The sequence below is a fragment of the Triticum urartu genome, chromosome 3, assembly GCF_003073215.2.
Source record: "Triticum urartu cultivar G1812 chromosome 3, Tu2.1, whole genome shotgun sequence".
NCBI classification, from domain to species: domain Eukaryota; kingdom Viridiplantae; phylum Streptophyta; class Magnoliopsida; order Poales; family Poaceae; genus Triticum; species Triticum urartu.
The window spans coordinates 625,366,239-625,384,924 of NC_053024.1; positions in this window are offsets into that span (position 1 = coordinate 625,366,239).

An 18,686-nucleotide genomic window follows, 5' to 3' on the forward strand; every position below is an offset into this window, starting at 1 on the left:
GTGTACCCAACAGTCTCCTTTGGGTATCCGATGAAGACACATTTCTCTGATTTGGGTTCGAGCTTATCAGGTTGAAGTTTTTCACATAAGCATCGCAGCCCCAAACTTTAAGAAATGACAACTTTGGTTTCTTGCCAAACCATAGTTCATAAGGCGTCGTCTCAATGAATTTTCATGGTGCCCTAGTTAACGTGAATGCGGCCGTCTCTAAAGCATAACCCCAAAACGATAGCGGTAAATCTGTAAGAGACATCATAGATCGCACCATATCAAGTAAAGTGCGATTACGACGTTCGGACACACCATTACGTTGTGGTGTTCCGGGTGGCGTGAGTTGCAAAACTATTCCGCATTATTTCAAATGTAGACCAAACTCATAACTCAAATATTCTCCTCCACGATCAGATCGTAGAAACTTTATTTTCTTGTTATGATGATTTTCAACTTCACTCTGACATTCTTTGAACTTTTCAAATGTTTTAGACTTATGCTTCATTAAGTAGGTATACCCATATCTGCTTAAATCATCTGTGAAGGTGAGAAAATAATGATATCCGCCACGAGCCTCAACATTCATCGGACCACATACATCTGTATGTATGAGTTCCAACAAATCTGTTGCTCTCTCCATAGTACCGGAGAACGGCGTTTTAGTCATCTTGCCCATGAGGCACGGTTCGCAAGTACCAAGTGATTCATAATCAAGTGGTTCCAAAAGTCCATCAGTATGGAGTTTCTTCATGCGCTTTATACCGATATGACCTAAACGGCAATGCCACAAATAAGTTGCACTATCATTATCAACTCTGCATCTTTTGGCTTCAACATTATGAAATATGTGTATCACTACTATCGAGATTCATCAAAAACAAACCACTCTTCAAGGGTGCATGACCATAAAAGATATTACTCATATAAATAGAGCAACCATTATTCTATGATTTAAATGAATAACCGTCTCGCATCAAACAAGATCCAGATATAATGTTCATGCTCAACGCTGGCACCAAATAACAATTATTTAGGTCTAATACTAATCCCGAAGGTAGATGTAGAGGTAGCGTGCCGACCGCGATCACATCGACTTTGGAACCGTTTCCCACGCGCATCATCACCTCGTCCTTTGCCAGTGGTCGCTTAATTCGTAGTCCCTGTTTCGAGTTGCAAATATTAGCAACAGAACCAGTATCAAATACCCAGCTGCTACTGCGAGCTCTAGTAAGGTACACATCAATAACATGTATATCACATATACCTTTGTTCACCTTGCCATCCTTCTTATCCGCCAAATACTTGCGGCAGTTCCGCTTCCAGTGACCAGTCTGCTTGCAGTAGAAGCACTCAGTTTCAGGCTTAGGTCCAGACTTGGGTTTCTTCTCCTGATTAGCAACTTGCTTGCTGTTCTTCTTGAAGTTCCCCTTCTTCTTCCCTTTGCCCTTTTTCTTGAAACTAGTGGTCTTGTTGACCATCAACACTTGATGCTCCTTCTTGATTTCTACCTCCGCAGCTTTTAGCATTGCGAAGAGCTCGGGAATTGTCTTATTCATCCCTTGCATATTATAGTTCATCACGAAGCTCTTGTAGCTTGGTGGCAGTGATTGAAGAACTCTGTCAATGACACTATCAACTGAAAGATCAACTCCCAGCTGAGTCAAGTGATTATGGTACCCAGACATTCTGAGTATATGTTCACCGACAGAACTATTCTCCTCCATCTTGCACCTGTAGAACTTATTGGAGACTTCATATCTCTCAATCTGGGAATTTGCTTGAAATATTAACTTCAACTCCTGGAACATCTCATATGCTCCATGACCTTCAAAACGTCGTTGAAGTCCCGGTTCTAAGTCGTAAAGCATGGCACACTGAACTATTGAGTAGTCATCAGCTTTGCTCTGCCAGACATTCTTAACGTCGTCAGTTGCATCAGTAGCAGGCCTGGCACTCAGCGGTGCTTCCAGGACGTAATTCTTCTGTGCAGCAATGAGGATAATCCTCAAGTTATGGACCCAGTCCGTGTAATTGCTACCATCATCTTTCAACTTTGCTTTCTCAAGGAACGCATTAAAATTCAACGGAACAATGGCACGGGACATCTATCTACAATCAAACATAGACAAGCAAGATACTATTAGGTACTAAGTTCATGATAAATTTAAGTTCAATTAATCATATTACTTAAGAACTCCCACTTAGAAAGACATCTCTCTAATCCTCTAAGTGATCACGTGATCCAAATCAACTAAACCATAACTGATCATCACGTTAAATGGAGTAGCTTTCAATGGTGAACATCACTATGTTGATCATATCTACTATATGATTCACGCTCGACCTTTCGGTCTCAGCATTCCAAGGCCATATCTGCATATGTTAGGCTCGTCAAGTTTAACCTGAGTATTCTGCGTGTGCCAAACTGGCTTGCACCAGTTGTAGATGGACGTAGAGCTTATCACACCCGATCATCACATGGTGTCTGGGCACGATGAACTTTGGCAACGGTGCATACTCAGGGAGAACACTTTTATCTTGAAATTTAGTGAGAGATCATATTATAATGCTACCGTCAATCAAAGCAAGATAAGATGCATAAAAGATAATCATCACATACAATCAATATAAGTGATATGATATGGCCATCATCATCTTGTGCTTGTGATCTCCATCTCCGAAGCACCGTCATGATCACCATCGTCACCGGCGGGACACCTTGATCTCCATCGTAGCATCGTTGTCATCTCGCCAATCTTATGCTTCCACAACTATCGCTACCGCTTAGTGATAAAGTAAAGCATTACAGGGCGATTGCATTGCGTACAATAAAGCGACAACCATATGGCTCCTGCCAGTTGCCAATAACTCGGTTACAAAACATGATCATCTCATACAATAAAATTTAGCATCATGTCTTGACCATATCACATCACAACATGCCCTGCAAAAATAAGTTAGACGTCCTCTACTTTGTTGTTGTAAGTTTTACGTGGCTGCTACGGGCTTAGCAAGAACCGTTCTTACCTACGCATCAAAACCACAACGATAGTTTGTCAAGTTGGTGCTGTTTTAACCTTCGCAAGGACCGGGCATAGCCACACTCGGTTCAGCTAAAGTTGGAGAAACTGACACCCGCGGCCACCTATGTGCAAAGCACGTCGGTAGAACCAGTCTCGCGTAAGCGTACGCGTAATGTTGGTCTGGGCCGCTTCATCCAACAATACCGCCGGACCAAAGTATGACATGTTGGTAAGCAGTATGACATCAACGCATAAAACAGTACCACAACTCACTTGTGTTCTACTCGTGCATATAACATCAACGCATAAAACCAGGCTCTGATACCACTGTTGGGGAACGTAGTAATTTCAAAAAAAATCCTACGCACACGCAAGATCATGGTGATGCATAGCAACGACAGGGGAGAGTGTTGTCCACGTACCCTCGTAGACCGAAAGCGGAAGCGTTAGCACAACGCGGTTGATGTAGTCGTATGTCTTCACGATCCGACCGATCAAGTACCGAACGTACGGCACCTCCGAGTTCAGCACACGTTCAGCCCGATGACGTCCCTCGAACTCTGATCCAGCCGAGTGTTGAGGGAGAGTTTCGTCAGCACAACAGCGTGGTGACGATGTTGATGTTCTACCGACGCAGGGCTTCGCCTAAGCACCGCTACAGTATTATCGAGGTGGACTATGGTGGAGCGGGGCACCGCACACGGCTAAGAGATCAATGATTAATTGTTGTGTCTCTAGGGTGCCCCCCGCCCCCGTATATAAAGGAGCAAGGGGGGTGTGGCCGGCCAAGGGAGAGGGCATGCCCGGAGGAGTCCTACTCCCACTGGGAGTAGGACTCCCCCCCCCTTTCCTAGTTGGATTAGGACTTGAGGGGGAAGGAGTGGAGGAGAAGGAAGGAAGGGGGGCGCCGCCCCCTTCTCCTTGTCCTCTTCGGACTAGGGGGAGGGGCGCGTGGCCAGCCCTTGCCTCCTCTCCTCTCTTCCACCTAGGCCCACTAAGGCCCATTTGATTCCCGGGGGGTTCCGGTAACCTCCCGGTACTCCGGTAAAATCCCGATTTTACCCGGAACACTTCCAATATCCAAACATAGGCTTCCAATATATCAATCTTCATGTCTCGACCATTTTGAGACTCCTCGTCATGTCCGTGATCACATCCGGGACTCCGAACAACCTTCGGTACATCAAAACATATAAACTCATAATATAACTGTCATCGTAACATTAAGCGTGCGGACCCTCCGGGTTCGAGAACTATGTAGACATGACCGAGACACGTCTCCGGTCAATAACCAATAGCGGAACTTGGATGCTCATATTGGCTCCTACATATTCTACGAAGATCTTTATCGGTCAGACCGCATAACAAGATACGTTGTTCCCTTTGTCATCGGTATGTTACTTGCCTGAGATTCGATCGTCGATATCTCAATACCTAGTTCAATCTCGTTACCGGCAAGTCTCTTTACTCATTCCGTAATACATCATCCCGCAACTAACTCATTAGTTGCAATGCTTGCAAGGCTTAAGTGATGTGCATTACCGAGAGGGCCCAGAGATACCTCTCCGACAATCGGAGTGACAAACCATGTCAATCACATCATTCTCCTAATGATATGATCACGTTAATCAAATGACAACCCATGTCAATGGCTAGGAAACTTAACCTTCTTTGATCAACGAGCTAGTCAAGTAGAGGCATACTAGTGACACTCTGTTTGTCTATGTATCCACACATGTATTATGTTTCCGGTTAATACAATTCTAGCATGAATAATAAACATTTATCATGATATAAGGAAATAAATAATAACTTTATTATTGCCTCTAGGGCATATTTCCTTCACAGGCACCCCGAGCTCTGCCGGGGATCGATCAGGTGCAATGAGAAGAAGTGGTGGAGAAGGGCCACGGAAGGAGCAATGCCCACCATGGCCTCGCAAACAAAGGCGAAGACGGCAAGAAGGGTCACGGATTAGGGATCAAGGTGTAGCATGTTGATCTGATAATGGGCAAGCACTGCGTTGAGGAAGGCGGAGAAAGAAGGAACCACGCCAGCCCAAAGGGCGTCGATGAAGAACGGGACCTCCGTGGTTGTCCGTTCGATACGAGCATGAGATGCAGGCTAGGCCACCGTCCTTCCCCACTCATTGCAGCTGGAGACGAGCATGGGATGCACCTTGTCCATGGCTTCTTGGTTGAGCACCAGCGACCTGCCAACGGCAGGCTCAGTGACAGGGCGTAGCTCGGTGGGGGATAGGGGACCCTTCCCTTTCTCCGACTGTTCCGATGCCATGCCGATGGGAGGATTGAGCTCAGATCGGATCAGGGGGAGAGGCTAAGCGGCCAGGAAGAAGAAGAATTGGAGAGTGCGCGGCAACAACGGGAGGGAAACCGTGTAGACCGCGGTGGCCGCCTAGCCAGGCAGGTATCAAGGCAGCGTGGGGAAGCGGAGACGCCCACGTCCAACCAACCGCCATGTGTCGACCAAGGCCGTAGGCTATTGGGACCTGCGGCGCTCCGCACTTGCCCTTTGGCTTCGCCTCGAAACCAAGCCCGAGCGCGCCTTGGGCTTGGGGGCTACCGTCGGTGTTCTGGGAACAATAACAACACTATAACTAACCATGTCAACAATAACTCTTAAAGATTATAATGATTCATATCAATGACATAATCAGCTAGCGATCAATAATAAGATATCTCAAATAGCAACACGTTGTCAGAACAACCATGATATAATATGAGAATAATGGTATCTTGCTAGCCCTTTCTCAGACCGCAAAACATAAATGCAGAGCACCTCCAAAGTTCAAGTAGCGACTAAACATTGTAATTCATGGTAGAAAAGATCCAGTCATGATGCACCCAACATTAGCTATACACAATGCATAAATCATGATCGCTGTGCTCTACTCAGTTTCTAGCGCTTGTTTATAGAAGGTGGTGACACAACATAAAAGTAAATAGAAAGTCCCTTCACAGAGGGAAGAAGTGATTTGCAGAGGTGCCAGAGCTCAGTTTTTAAAACAGATATAAATGATTATTTTGAGACATGCACCCTTCTTATTTACTTCATGACCATCAGTTATCAACATCTTCCATGCTAAGCACGCTAGTGGCGGTTCCAAAGCGGAAAGTAAAGGTTTTGACTCCATTGGGAGTTTTTGTTCGATTATTCAAGAGATGAACTCTTTTTGTATTTTTGCAGTTTGGGACTGGGCATCCCTATTACCTCCCATTTCCTCGTGCAATGGTGATAGAGGCGAGGGTCCCGATCTTTCGATGAGATGATAACTATCGATTTGGTGGAGACGACTTTGACGATCCGACTACAAACGTGCACGACGTTGCGCCTTAGCAACCGCTAAACCAATCTCCTGAGGTTACTGACGATGCTGGAAGCACGGTCAGCCTGACCACGAAGGTCTATTCCTGCAAGCAATCGAAGAACGAGCAAGAATATGATAAAGCAATCTGAATATCGCAAATATATATGAAGTATTGATAATGGTGGGGATCCGTAAGCGGTCTTGGTCTGGCCGTTGGACACAAATGAAGTACAAGAAGTTGCAATGGCTAACTTTTAACTAAACAAATCTCAAGGAAAAAGCTACTAGATGGATCTACTTATATAGGAGCAAGGGGTGGCGGCCAAGGAGGTGGGAGGACGTCCCAAGGCAGCCTAAAACTAACCCTAGGTCGTACATGGCTCATGGGCCCAAGTGGAGGTGATGCAACACCTTTGGGCTTGTAGTTTGACTCGGATTCTGCTGCAACGTCAGATTGTTTCGTCCGTAACTCAACGCTCCGGACGAATTTGAAGGTGAATCCAATTGGGTTGGAAAGAGCACGAAATCTAGTTTCCAACAAAAAAAGAATCACCCAATTCGGAGTCCGTATGAAAAAGTTGTTGGCATTTTGAGTCAGGTATGTCTGTGCAGTCCCGAATCTGAATCCAGAACGTGAGAGACTTGGACTCTATCTTCTCTTGGCCCAAAAGTGACGTGAGAGGACTTTTTGAACACAACCTAAACTTCTCCTTTTCCCTTATGATAGAGGCAAAGGTGTCCCGATGTTTCGATGAGATGATGGCTATCGTTTTCTGTGGGAGTCGACCTTGACGATCCGACTACAAACGTGCGAGACGTCGCGCCTTAGCAATCGCTAAACCAACTTCCGAGGGGTTATTGACCACGCCGGAGCACGATCAACCTGACCACGAGGGCCTGTTTCCTGCGAGCAAACGAAGAACAAGCAAGAAACTGAGATTGCAATCTGGATATTGCGAATATAAGATGAAAACTTTATTGATCAAGGTGGGGTTCTGTGACGTCTTGGTCTGGTCGTTGGACACAAACAAAGTACGAGAAGTTGCAGCTATGGCGAACTTTTAATCTAAACAAAACCCAAAGCCTAAACGATGCCCTAAGGGCTGTATATATGGAGGAGAGAGGGGGAATTTCGTGGCCCTTGGTGGAGGGGTCCGAAACCAACCCTAACTCTTGTTTCCCCACACATACGGACTCTAAAAACAGCCTATACTTAAGTACTTCGAAAATACATGGGCCTGGCCCAATAATAAGGTGACGCAGCACCTAAAATAGCCTCGGGACGAAATTTATGAAGTGGCATCTTGTATATTTCGTCCCGTGCTTCATGCACTCATTATGGTGGCTTCAAAGTCCTGGAATCATCACTTGTAACTCCGTTCTTGTTCCCCTTGCGCATGCCATCATCTCCATGCTTGAACTTGCTCCAAGGTTCATCTTTCTTGTCCAAGCTAGGCCCTTCATTTGTAAGCAAAACAAATGTATCCAATTTAGGCAGCATCATATTCTCATGAACATTAGAATCGTTACCAAGAACTGAAAGTACCTGATAATTCAATTGGCGTGCGCGAGCTCTAGTAATCGGTCCAGTGTGTATAGCGGTAGGGGTTGTGGGTGTAACAATGGTATTGATGTCCTCATCATCCTCCCCTTCTTGAAATGAAGTCGTCCTCGATGAAAGTTCATCGTCCTCACCCAAATAAGGCTTCAAATCTGCAATGTTAAAAGTGGGACTAACCCCAAAATCTGCAGGCAGCTCAAGTTTATATGCATTATCATTTATTTTCTCTAACACCTTAAAAGGACCATCAGCACGTGGCATTAGCTTTGATTTGCGCAAATTAGGAAATCTATCCTTACGCAAATGTAACCAAACAAGATCTCCAGGTGCAAACACAACATGTTTTCTACCCTTATCTCCAGCAAGTTTATATTTAGCATTCATACGCTCAATGTTTTCCTTAGTTAACTCATGCATTTTTAAAATAAATTCAGCATGTTCTTTAGCATCAAAATTAACCTTCTCCGAAGATGGAAGAGGCAACAAATCAACAGGTGCACGAGGTAGGAAACCATACACAATTTCAAAAGGGCACATCTTAGTAGTAGAATGCAATGAACGATTATAAGCAAATTCAATATGAGGCAAGCATTCTTCCCACATTTTCTTGTTATTCTTCAAAACAGCCCTAAGCATAGTAGACAATGTTCTATTGACTACTTCAGTTTGTCCATCAGTTTGGGGGTGACAAGTAGTACTAAAAAGCAGCTTAGTCCCCAACTTAGCCCATAAACATCTCCAAAAGTGGCTAAGAAATTTAGTATCATGATCTGAAACAATAGTATTTGGCACACCATGTAAGCGAATAATTTCACGAAAGAACAAATCAGCAACATTAACAGCATCATCGCTTTTATGACATGGTATAAAGTGTGCCATTTTCGAGAACCTATCCACGACAACAAATATGCTATCCCTCCCCTTCTTTGTTCGAGGTAAACCTAAAACAAAGTCCATAGATATATCCTCCCAAGGAACACTAGGTACAGGCAAAGGCATATATAAACCATGAGGATTGAGTCGTGACTTAGCTCTTTGACATGTAGTGCAGCGAGCAACAAAACGCTCAACATCCCGTCTCATCTTTGGCCAAAAGAAATGTGTAGCAAGTTATATCCTCCGTCTTCTTGACGCCAAAGTGTCCCATTAATCCTCCTCCATGCGCCTCCTGCAACAACAAAAGACGAACGGAGCTAGCTGTAATGCATAGCTTGTTAGCACGAAACACAAATCCATCGTTAAGAACGAACTTGTTCCAAGTTCTCCCTTCCTTACAATTCTGCAATACATCTTTAAATTCAGCATCATTAACATATTGATCCTTGATGGTCTCCAAACCAAATATTTTAAAGTCAAGTTGTGAAAGCATAGTATAACGACGAGACAAGGCATCAGCAATAACATTTTCTTTACCCTTCTTGTGTTTAATGACATAAGGGAAAGTCTCAATGAATTCAACCCATTTAGCATGTCTACGGTTCAGTTTTGCTTGACTTTTAATGTGTTTCAAAGATTCATGATCAGAATGTATAACAAATTCCTTGGCCATAAATAATGTTGCCATGTTTCTAAGGTCCGAACAAGAGCATATAATTCTTTATCATAAGTAGAATAGTTCAGACTAGGCCCACTCAATTTTTCAGAAAAGTATGCAACAGGTTTGCCATCTTGTAATAACACACCTCCTAATCCAATTCCACTAGCATCACATTCAAGCTCAAAAGTCTTATTAAAATCAGGAAGTTGGAGTAAAGGAGCATGTGTCAACTTATCTTTCAATACCGTGAAGGCTTCTTCCTGTGCGGTACCCCAAACAAAAGGTACATCCTTCTTTGTAAGCTCGTTGAGAGGTGCAGCAATGGTGCTGAAATCTCTCACAAAACGCCTATAGAAACCAGCGAGGCCAAGGAAACTCCTCACTTGTGTGACCGTTTTGGGCTGCGCCAACTCTCAATAGCTTCAATCTTGGCTTTATCAACTTCAATTCCCTGTGGAGTAACAACATAGCCAAGAAAAGATACTCGGTCGGTGCAAAAGGTGCACTTTCCAAGGTTACCAAACAAACATGCATCACGTAGAGCAATAAAAACAGCACGTAAATGTTCCAAATGTTCCTCCAAAGATTTGCTATAAATCAATATGTCATCAAAGTAAACTACCACAAATCGTCCGATGAAAGCACGTAAAACTTCGTTCATTAACCTCATGAAAGTACTAGGTGCATTAGTTAACCCAAAAGGCATGACTAACCACTCATATAATCCAAACTTAGTTTTAAATGCTGTTTTCCATTCATCTCCCAATTTCATACGAATTTGATGGTAACCACTACGCAAATCAACTTTGGAGAATATTGTAGAGCCACTCAATTCATCAAGCATATCATCTAGCCTAGGAATAGGATGACGATAATGAATAGTAATATTATTAATGCCTCTACAATCAACGCACATACGTGACGTACCATACTTTTTCGGCGCTAAAATGATAGGAACAGCACAGGGACTAAGGGATTCGCGTATATAACCTTTGTCGAGCAATTCTTGTACTTGGCGCATAATCTCCTTCGTCTCCTCTGGATTGGTACGGTATGGTGCACTGTTGGGTAATGATGCACCGGGAATTAAGTCAATTTGATGCTCAATCCCGCGAATAGGTGGTAATCCCGGCGGCACGTCTTGTGGAAAGACGTCGGCGAACTCCTGCAAAATGTTAGTGACAGCAGGAGGCAAAGAGGAAGGCACGTCCTCGAATGAAAATAATGCCTCTTTGCACACAAAAGCATAGCAAACAGATTTGCTAAAATCTAGATCATCAATATCAGATTTGGTGGCAAGTAAACATGCACTTTTCAATTTAATTTCAGAAGCAACACTAGATTGTTTATTATTATTAGGCTGCATTTGTTGCTCAAATTCTGTTGCCACAATCTGATTTTCACTCTTAGTTTTCTCCTGTTTTGCTTTATTAGCTCTATTAATATCATCTTTCAAAATGGAATCAGGAGTCATAGGAAGCAAAGTAATATTTTTATCCTTATGAACAAGAGTATACTGATTGTTTCTACCATGGTGAATAGAATTTTTATCAAATTGCCATGGTCTACCAAGTAATAAGGAACATGCTTGCATCGGTACCACATCACAATCAACATAATCAGCATATGTAGAGATACTAAAATGCACACGAACAGTACGTGTTACCTTAACCTTGCCGCTTGTTGAACCATTGGATGTAGTAAGGATGTGGATGTGGTCTTGTGGTGAGAGATAGCTTCTCCACCATCTCCATGCTAGCCAAGTTGTAACTCCCTCCATCTATGATGACGCGAACAGAACGTTCCTTCACAACTCCCTTTGTATGGAACAAATTATGCCTCTGATTTTGCTCAGCTTGTGTAACCTGCACACTCAAAACACGTTGAGCAACTAAACATTCATACCTGTCAGCATCTTCAGGAGCCATGTATTGCGTCTCATGATCAGAATCATCTCCACCGTGTTCTTCACGTGTAATAAGAGCCAAAGTCTCCTCATCATAGTCACTAGCGGACTCATACCCACCATCCTCAGTAAATCATCACACGCTTAGATGGCATTCTCTCGCATAATGACCTCCACCCTTGCAACGTCGACAAATAATATCATGTGTTTGCCCTGTTGATGCCATGGATGAAGAAGAGCTCTTTGCAGGCCCAGAAGGTGTGCTCTTGGCAGATAGTGGTGATTGTGCCTGCTTTATTGTATCACGGTTGGAGGTGGCAGCCGACGGAGGCGCCGGTGAAGCAGAACGTGTGGAAGTAGATGATGCACGTGGTGTCCATGAAGAAGGTCGACCTGTAGAAAAGTTAGTCCGCGCCAATGCCTGTCGATCCTGCACTTCACGTTCAGCTTTACAAGCAAGATGGAATAAACGAGTGATATTAGTATACTCCTTATACTCTAGAATCGTCTGAATCTCTCTATTTAATCCACCCATAAAACGTGCAAGCATAGCTTCATTCTCCTCAACAATACCACATCTAATCATGCCAGTTTGTAATTCCTATTCTTCTACAGAATTTTTTCCCTGTCTTAAGCGCTGCAATTTTTGAAGTAATTCACGTTGATAATATGGTGGAACCCAACGAGTACGCATAGCAGTTTTCAAAGCAGCCCAAGTAGCAGGAATGGGATATAATCTACAATGCTCAGACCACCAAACACATGCAAAACTAGTGAATGCACAAACAGCAGCAGGAACACGTCTCTCCTTGGGATATTGTAAACATGTAAATCGTTGTTCAGTTTCTAACTCCCAAGTAAGATATATATCAGGAACATATCTACCCTCAAATGGTGGAATATTCAATTTTAGTTTAGGGAGATGGTCATGATCTCGTACCTGAGGGTGAGCCCTACCATTGCCATTATTTGCATGTGGACGACCTGATGGTTGCTGTGCTGGTGGTGGCACGTAGTTCTGATTTTGATCAACCTCATCCTCGTAATCGCCAGCAAAATCATCCTCCTCCGCATCAGCAGCAGGAGCCACAGAAGTAGCAACAGCAGCACCAACAGTTTGGCCAGGTGCAAGAGGGAGACGGCTCGCTCGGCAGACGGCTGTTTCACGATGTGTAGGTAGTCGTCGTTGTTGTTGTTGTAGAGGTGCGTTAGGTGCAGCCGGTGGTGGTGGAAGACGCGCGAGCAATTCATTAAACCTGTCATCGAGCTTTGTTTCGAACGTCTTCTCCATGTCATCTATCTTCTCCATGGCCTCTTCAAATCTGTTTAGCACATCCTGCACCTGTCCATTCATCATTTGCTGAAATTTATCATGCAACTCCTGATTTGTCATGTTCTCCCAGTCAGTCTCGTCGGCTTGTGATCCTGCCATGGTTAGCAACAATAGAAAACACACAAGAACATGATCCTACAGAATACTAACAAGAGGTGGTGGTGGCGGGTGTCACAAATCCGTCAAGCAAATCTCAAATTCTTACCAGTTCTTACCCAGCAGCAGGCGGTGATCGGCAACCGTTGTAGTCAAAACTCTCAAAAGCTTGGATAGAGCGATTGCCAGGGAGAGTCAAACGCACGACGTAGAGGTATGTGGAGCTGGGAAGGCTTATAGTATGGTAGCAAAAAGGGTCAGCAATAATCAATTCAGAGATGCAAAGTTGAATAAACGCTCAATGACGGTACTGTGCTGGTCCTAGGCTAGACCGTGCTAGAGACGCGAGCCTAGAACACTAACAAAATCACGGCGCTGCACGTAAATAAGGGAAAAGCACACTCTGGAACTTTTTTTTCGCTTTTTTTTTGCGCTCCTCTTTTTTTTTGCGCTCCTCTTTTCTTTGCAAAAAATCACTATAATGGCGAGTGTCTCAAAACTCTTCCCTCGTCAAACTGATAGTGGGCACGAAATTTATTATTTTCACTTTTTTTCTCGGAAATCAGGGCAGCGACGACGAAAAAGTGCGACAAAAAATCACTATGATGGCACGTGGCTCAAAAGACTCAGAAAGCCTAAAAATAGGATAGGGAAAAAAATATTTTTGCCCGTGAAAATTTTGGCCTAAAAACTGCCCGGGGGTCTCCAGACTTTTTTTTTCCGAGACCTACGTAGGCAAGGAAACACGAATCGGAATTGAGATTGATCTCAAGAACAAACCTAATATGAGAAGAACTCGGATTGGTGGTGGATATATGGTTGTGGTATATGGCAGCGGTGGTGGTATATGGTAGCGGTGGTGGTATGTGCTATATGGATAGAGATTGATGGTGGTATATGGATACGGATTGGTAGTGGTATATGGATAAGGATTCAGAGCGGTGGCGGATAAGCAAAAGTGGTAGATGGGCGATGATGATGGTGCGGCGGCGGCGTGACAACTTATGACCAGAACTCGAAACTCTAAAAGACTAGACTCTAAGACCAGCAACTTGACACGACGATGCAACCGCAAATTCAACAAAGCAAAAACCCTAAAAAGATGATGCAAAGGCTCAGATTGGTTCGGATATGATGAACTAACCCTAATTTTTTTTTGTGGCTTTTTCGTGGACTGTAGGTATGAAGAACAGACTCGATCTAATCTACAAAAAACTGTAAAATCTCACCGAGCAACCTAGAAATCTGATACCACTTGATAGAGGCAAAGGTGTCCCGATGTTTCGATGAGATGGTGGCTATTGTTTTCTGTGGGAGTCGACCTTGACGATCCGACTACGAACGTGCGAGACGTCGCGCCTTAGCAATCGCTAAACCAACTTCCGAGGGGTTATTGACCACGCCGGAGCACGATCAACCTGACCACGAGGGCCTGTTTCCTGCGAGCAAACGAAGAACCAAGCAAGAAACTGAGATTGCAATCTGGATATTGCGAATATAAGATGAAAGCTTTATTGATCAAGGTGGGGTTCTGTGACGTCTTGGTCTGGTCGTTGGACACAAACGAAGTACGCGAAGTTGCAGCTATGGCGAACTTTTAATCTAAACAAAACCCAAAGTCTAAACGACGCCCTAAGGGCTGTATATATGGAGGAAGAGAGGGGAATTTCGTGGCCCTTGAGGGTGGGGTCCGAAACCAACCCTAACTCTTGTTTCCCCACACATACGGACTCTAAAAATAGCCTATACTTAAGTATTTCGAAATTACATGGGCCTGGCCCATTAATAAGGTGACGCAGCACCTAGAATAGCCTATGGACGAATATTATGAAGTGGCATCTTGTATATTCGTCCAGGCTTCATGCACTCCTTATGGCGGCTTCAAAGTCCTGAAATCATCACTTGTAACTCCGTTCTTGATCCCCTTGCGCATGCCATCAACTTCATGCGTGTTCTTGCTCCAATGTTCATCCTTCTCCAAGCTAGGCCCTTCATTTGAAAGCAAAACAAATGTATCCAATTTAGGCAGCATCATAATCTCATGAACATTAGAATCATTACCAAGAAATGAAAGTACCTGGTAATTTAATTGGCGTGCGCGAGCTCTAGTAATTGGTCCAGTATATGTAACAGTAGGGGCTGTGGGTGTAACAATGGTAATTGATGTCCTCATCACGCATGCCATCAACTTCATGCGTGTTCTTGCTCCAATGTTCATCCTTCTCCAAGCTAGGCCCTTCATTTGAAAGCAAAACAAATGTATCCAATTTAGGCAGCATCATAATCTCATGAACATTAGAATCATTACCAAGAAACGAAAGTACCTGGTAATTTAATTGGCGTGCGCGAGCTCTAGTAATTGGTCCAGTATATGTAACAGTAGGGGCTGTGGGTGTAACAATGGTATTGATGTCCTCATCTAAGATGCAGATTGGATCAAGTGAAGATGTGAACGATCTCAACTATTATTATGACAATGAATGGTGGGTAGCACGTGGTGGAAATTGATGGATGTGTGGTGGACAGCGGAAGAGATAATGATGTAGCGGTGGCGTGACTAATGTGAACAGAACTCAAAACTCTAAACGAACTAGACACTAAGACCAGCAACTCGACACGATGATGCAACCGATAATTCAACTATGCAAGCAATGAAAAGAAAATTGCAAAGGCTCAGACTGGCTTGGACCAAGGATGAATAGATCTAACTCTTTTTTGTGGCTTTTTGTTGGACAATAGGTAAGAAAATAAATCTAATCTAGGAAAACTGGAAATTCTCACCGAGCAACCTGAAAACTGATACCACTTGATAGAGGCGAGGGTCCCGATCTTTCGATGAGATGATAACTATCGATTTGGTGGAGACGACTTTGACGATCCGACTACAAACGTGCACGACGTTGCGCCTTAGCAATCGCTAAACCAATCTCCTGAGGTTACTGACGATGCCGGAAGCACGGTCAGCCTGACCACGAAGGTCTATTCCTGCAAGCAATCGAAGAACGAGCAAGAATATGATAAAGCAATCTGAATATTGCAAATATATATGAGGTATTGATAATGGTGGGGATCCGTAAGCGGTCTTGGTCTGGTCGTTGGACACAAACGAAGTACACGAAGTTGCAATGGCTAACTTTTAACTAAACAAATCCCCCAAGGAAAAAGCTACTAGATGGATCTACTTATATAGGAGCAAGGGGTGGTGGCCAAGGAGGTGGGAGGACGTCCCAAGGCAGCCTAAAACTAACCCTAGGTCGTACAAGGCTCATGGGCCCAAGTGGAGGTGATGCAACACCTTTGGGCTTGTAGTTTGACTCGGATTCTGCTGCAACGTCAGATTGTTTCGTCCGTAACTCAACGCTCCGGATGAATTTGAAGGTGAATCCAATTGGGTTGGAAAGAGAACGAAATCTAGTTTCCAAAAAAAAAGAATCACCCAATTCGGAGTCCGTATGAAAAAGTTGTTGGCGTTTTGAGTCAGGTATGTCTGTGCAGTCCGAATCTGAATCCAGAATGTGAGAGACTTGGACTCTATCTTCTCTTGGCCCAAAAGTGACGTGAGAGGACTTTTTGAACACAACCTAAACTTCTCCTTTTCCCTTGTCTTCATATGTGGTTTGTACAAATGTTCCATACACCTGCAATTAGACAAAACACAAAAGTGTGTGAAGTATTTTTGTTCTGGATAACATAAATAGATTGTTGAATAGTTTGCATTAGAAATCACCTGACAAATATGCATGTATGCAATATTTTTGGTCGTATCCAAGGTAGTCATGTCCTCATCAATGCCTCATCTACTTTGGTGGGCTTTATGATAGAGACAAAAGCGAAGTGCCCACAAAAGTTAAAAAAATGTGAAGCCTTTGAGCGTGTGAGAGGACCTGGTGCTTTGATGTCATTGATGATTCTCTCAATCTGCACTTAACTTGCGATGTGAGGATGAGCGGGTTGACGATGTTGAGTGGGCTCAACATTTGATTCAGAGCCATTTTCCTCAGGTGCATCAGCATGATGTTCTTCACGTTCTGGAATGACTTCTTCAGCAGATTCTTCGGTAGGAATGACATCCTCAGTAGCCTTGAACTTAATGGATTCCTCAGGTGACATTTCATCTAGCACAGGAGGTAGGTGCTCTCTTTGCGAGCCGTTAGTTTCAATGAATCGCACATCTACAGTTTCAACAACCTTGTGGTGATAGGTGTTTAAGACTCTATAGGTGTGCGAGTCCTTTCTGTAACCAAGAATAAAACCTTCATGTGCTTTCTGTGCAAATTAAGAATTGTGATGAGGATCTCTAATCCAACATTTAGCACCGAAGACTTTGAAATAACTCACATTGGGTTTCTTGTCAGTGAGGAGTTCATATGAGGTCCTTTTGAAGAATTTGTGAAGATATACCCTATTGATGATGTGGCACGTAGTATCAATTGCCTCAGGCTAGAAGCGAGGAGGCATCTTGTATTCATCAAGCATAGTGCGAGCCATCTCAACAAGAGTCTTGTTCTTACGCTCGATGACGCCATTTTGCTGAGGAGTATAGGGAGCAGATAATTCGTCAGTAATACCAAGTTCATCAAGATAGTCATCAAGACTAGTATTCTTGAACTCGGTCCCATTGTCACTTCTAATGAGCTTGATCTTCACTCCGAAGTTTGTGGAAGCCCTCGAGGAAAATCGTTTGAAGACTTCCTGCACTTCAGTTTTGTAAGTGATGACACCCATATGTAACGAGAACAGTCATCAACAATAACAAAGCCATATAAAGATGCAACATTAGTGAATGTGGCATAATGAGTAGGGCCAAAGAGATCCATGTGAAGCAATTCAAATGGACGAGTGGTAGTCATGATAGTCTTTGAGGGATGCTTGGCCTTGGTCATCTTTCCAGCTTCACAAGCTCCACAGAGGCGATCCTTGAGGAATTTGACACCCTCGATGCCAATGACATGCTTCTTCTTCACGAGTGTGTGCAAGTTCCTCATGCCAGGATGACCAAGTCGTCGATGCCATAACTAGCCCTCTGAAGCTTTTGCAAGTAGACATGTGGCAGGTTGTGGTCCTGTAGAGAAATGAACAATATACAAGTCTCCTCTCCTAAAGCCTTCGAAGACTTTGGAATTGTCAGCTTCCATGGTCACAACACAATGATACTTGCCAAAGACAACAACCATATCAAGATCACAAAGCATTGAGATAGACATGAGGTTGAATCCTAAGGACTCGACAAGCATGACTTTGTCCATGTGTCGATCCTTTGAGATCGCAACCCTACCTAGACCCAATACCTTGCTTTTGCCTTTGTCAGCGTAGGTGATATGCTTCAGATGTGATGGAGATAAAGAAGTGTCCATCAATAGGTTCTTGTCACCGGTCATGTGATTTGTACATCCACTAGCGAGGACCCACTCAGTGGCTTTGGGTTGATCATCCTGCAGATGAATTAGTGCATCTTACGAACTCATATACTTCATCAGTTAAGAATATGACATCAAATTCATCAGATCAATTTCATCAAACAATATAGCAGATATAGCAGTAGGAGGACGTGAGAAATGAAAATTCATTTCTTCATGATTAGCTTGCGTCCTTTCAAGCATATTCAGGTCTCCAACAAATTCATCAGATGTTCAAGTTTGTTTGGAGACCTAACCCTGCATGAGATATTAGTACTTTTTCTTTACCACCCACATCTGGAGGGCTGGCAAAGAGTTCATCATTCTGTGAGCTCCATAAGAGAAAGGTGGCATAGAAGCCAGTCCTCTTTGTTTCACATAAGAGGGGTTAGAGTAAGCATATGAATAGGCAGAGAAATTCTTCGAGGACTTATGAACATAATGATTTCAAGAATAATGCACATATTCATAGCTGTTAGGCTTTCCCTGCGAAATAGAAGTGTTAGCACGATGAT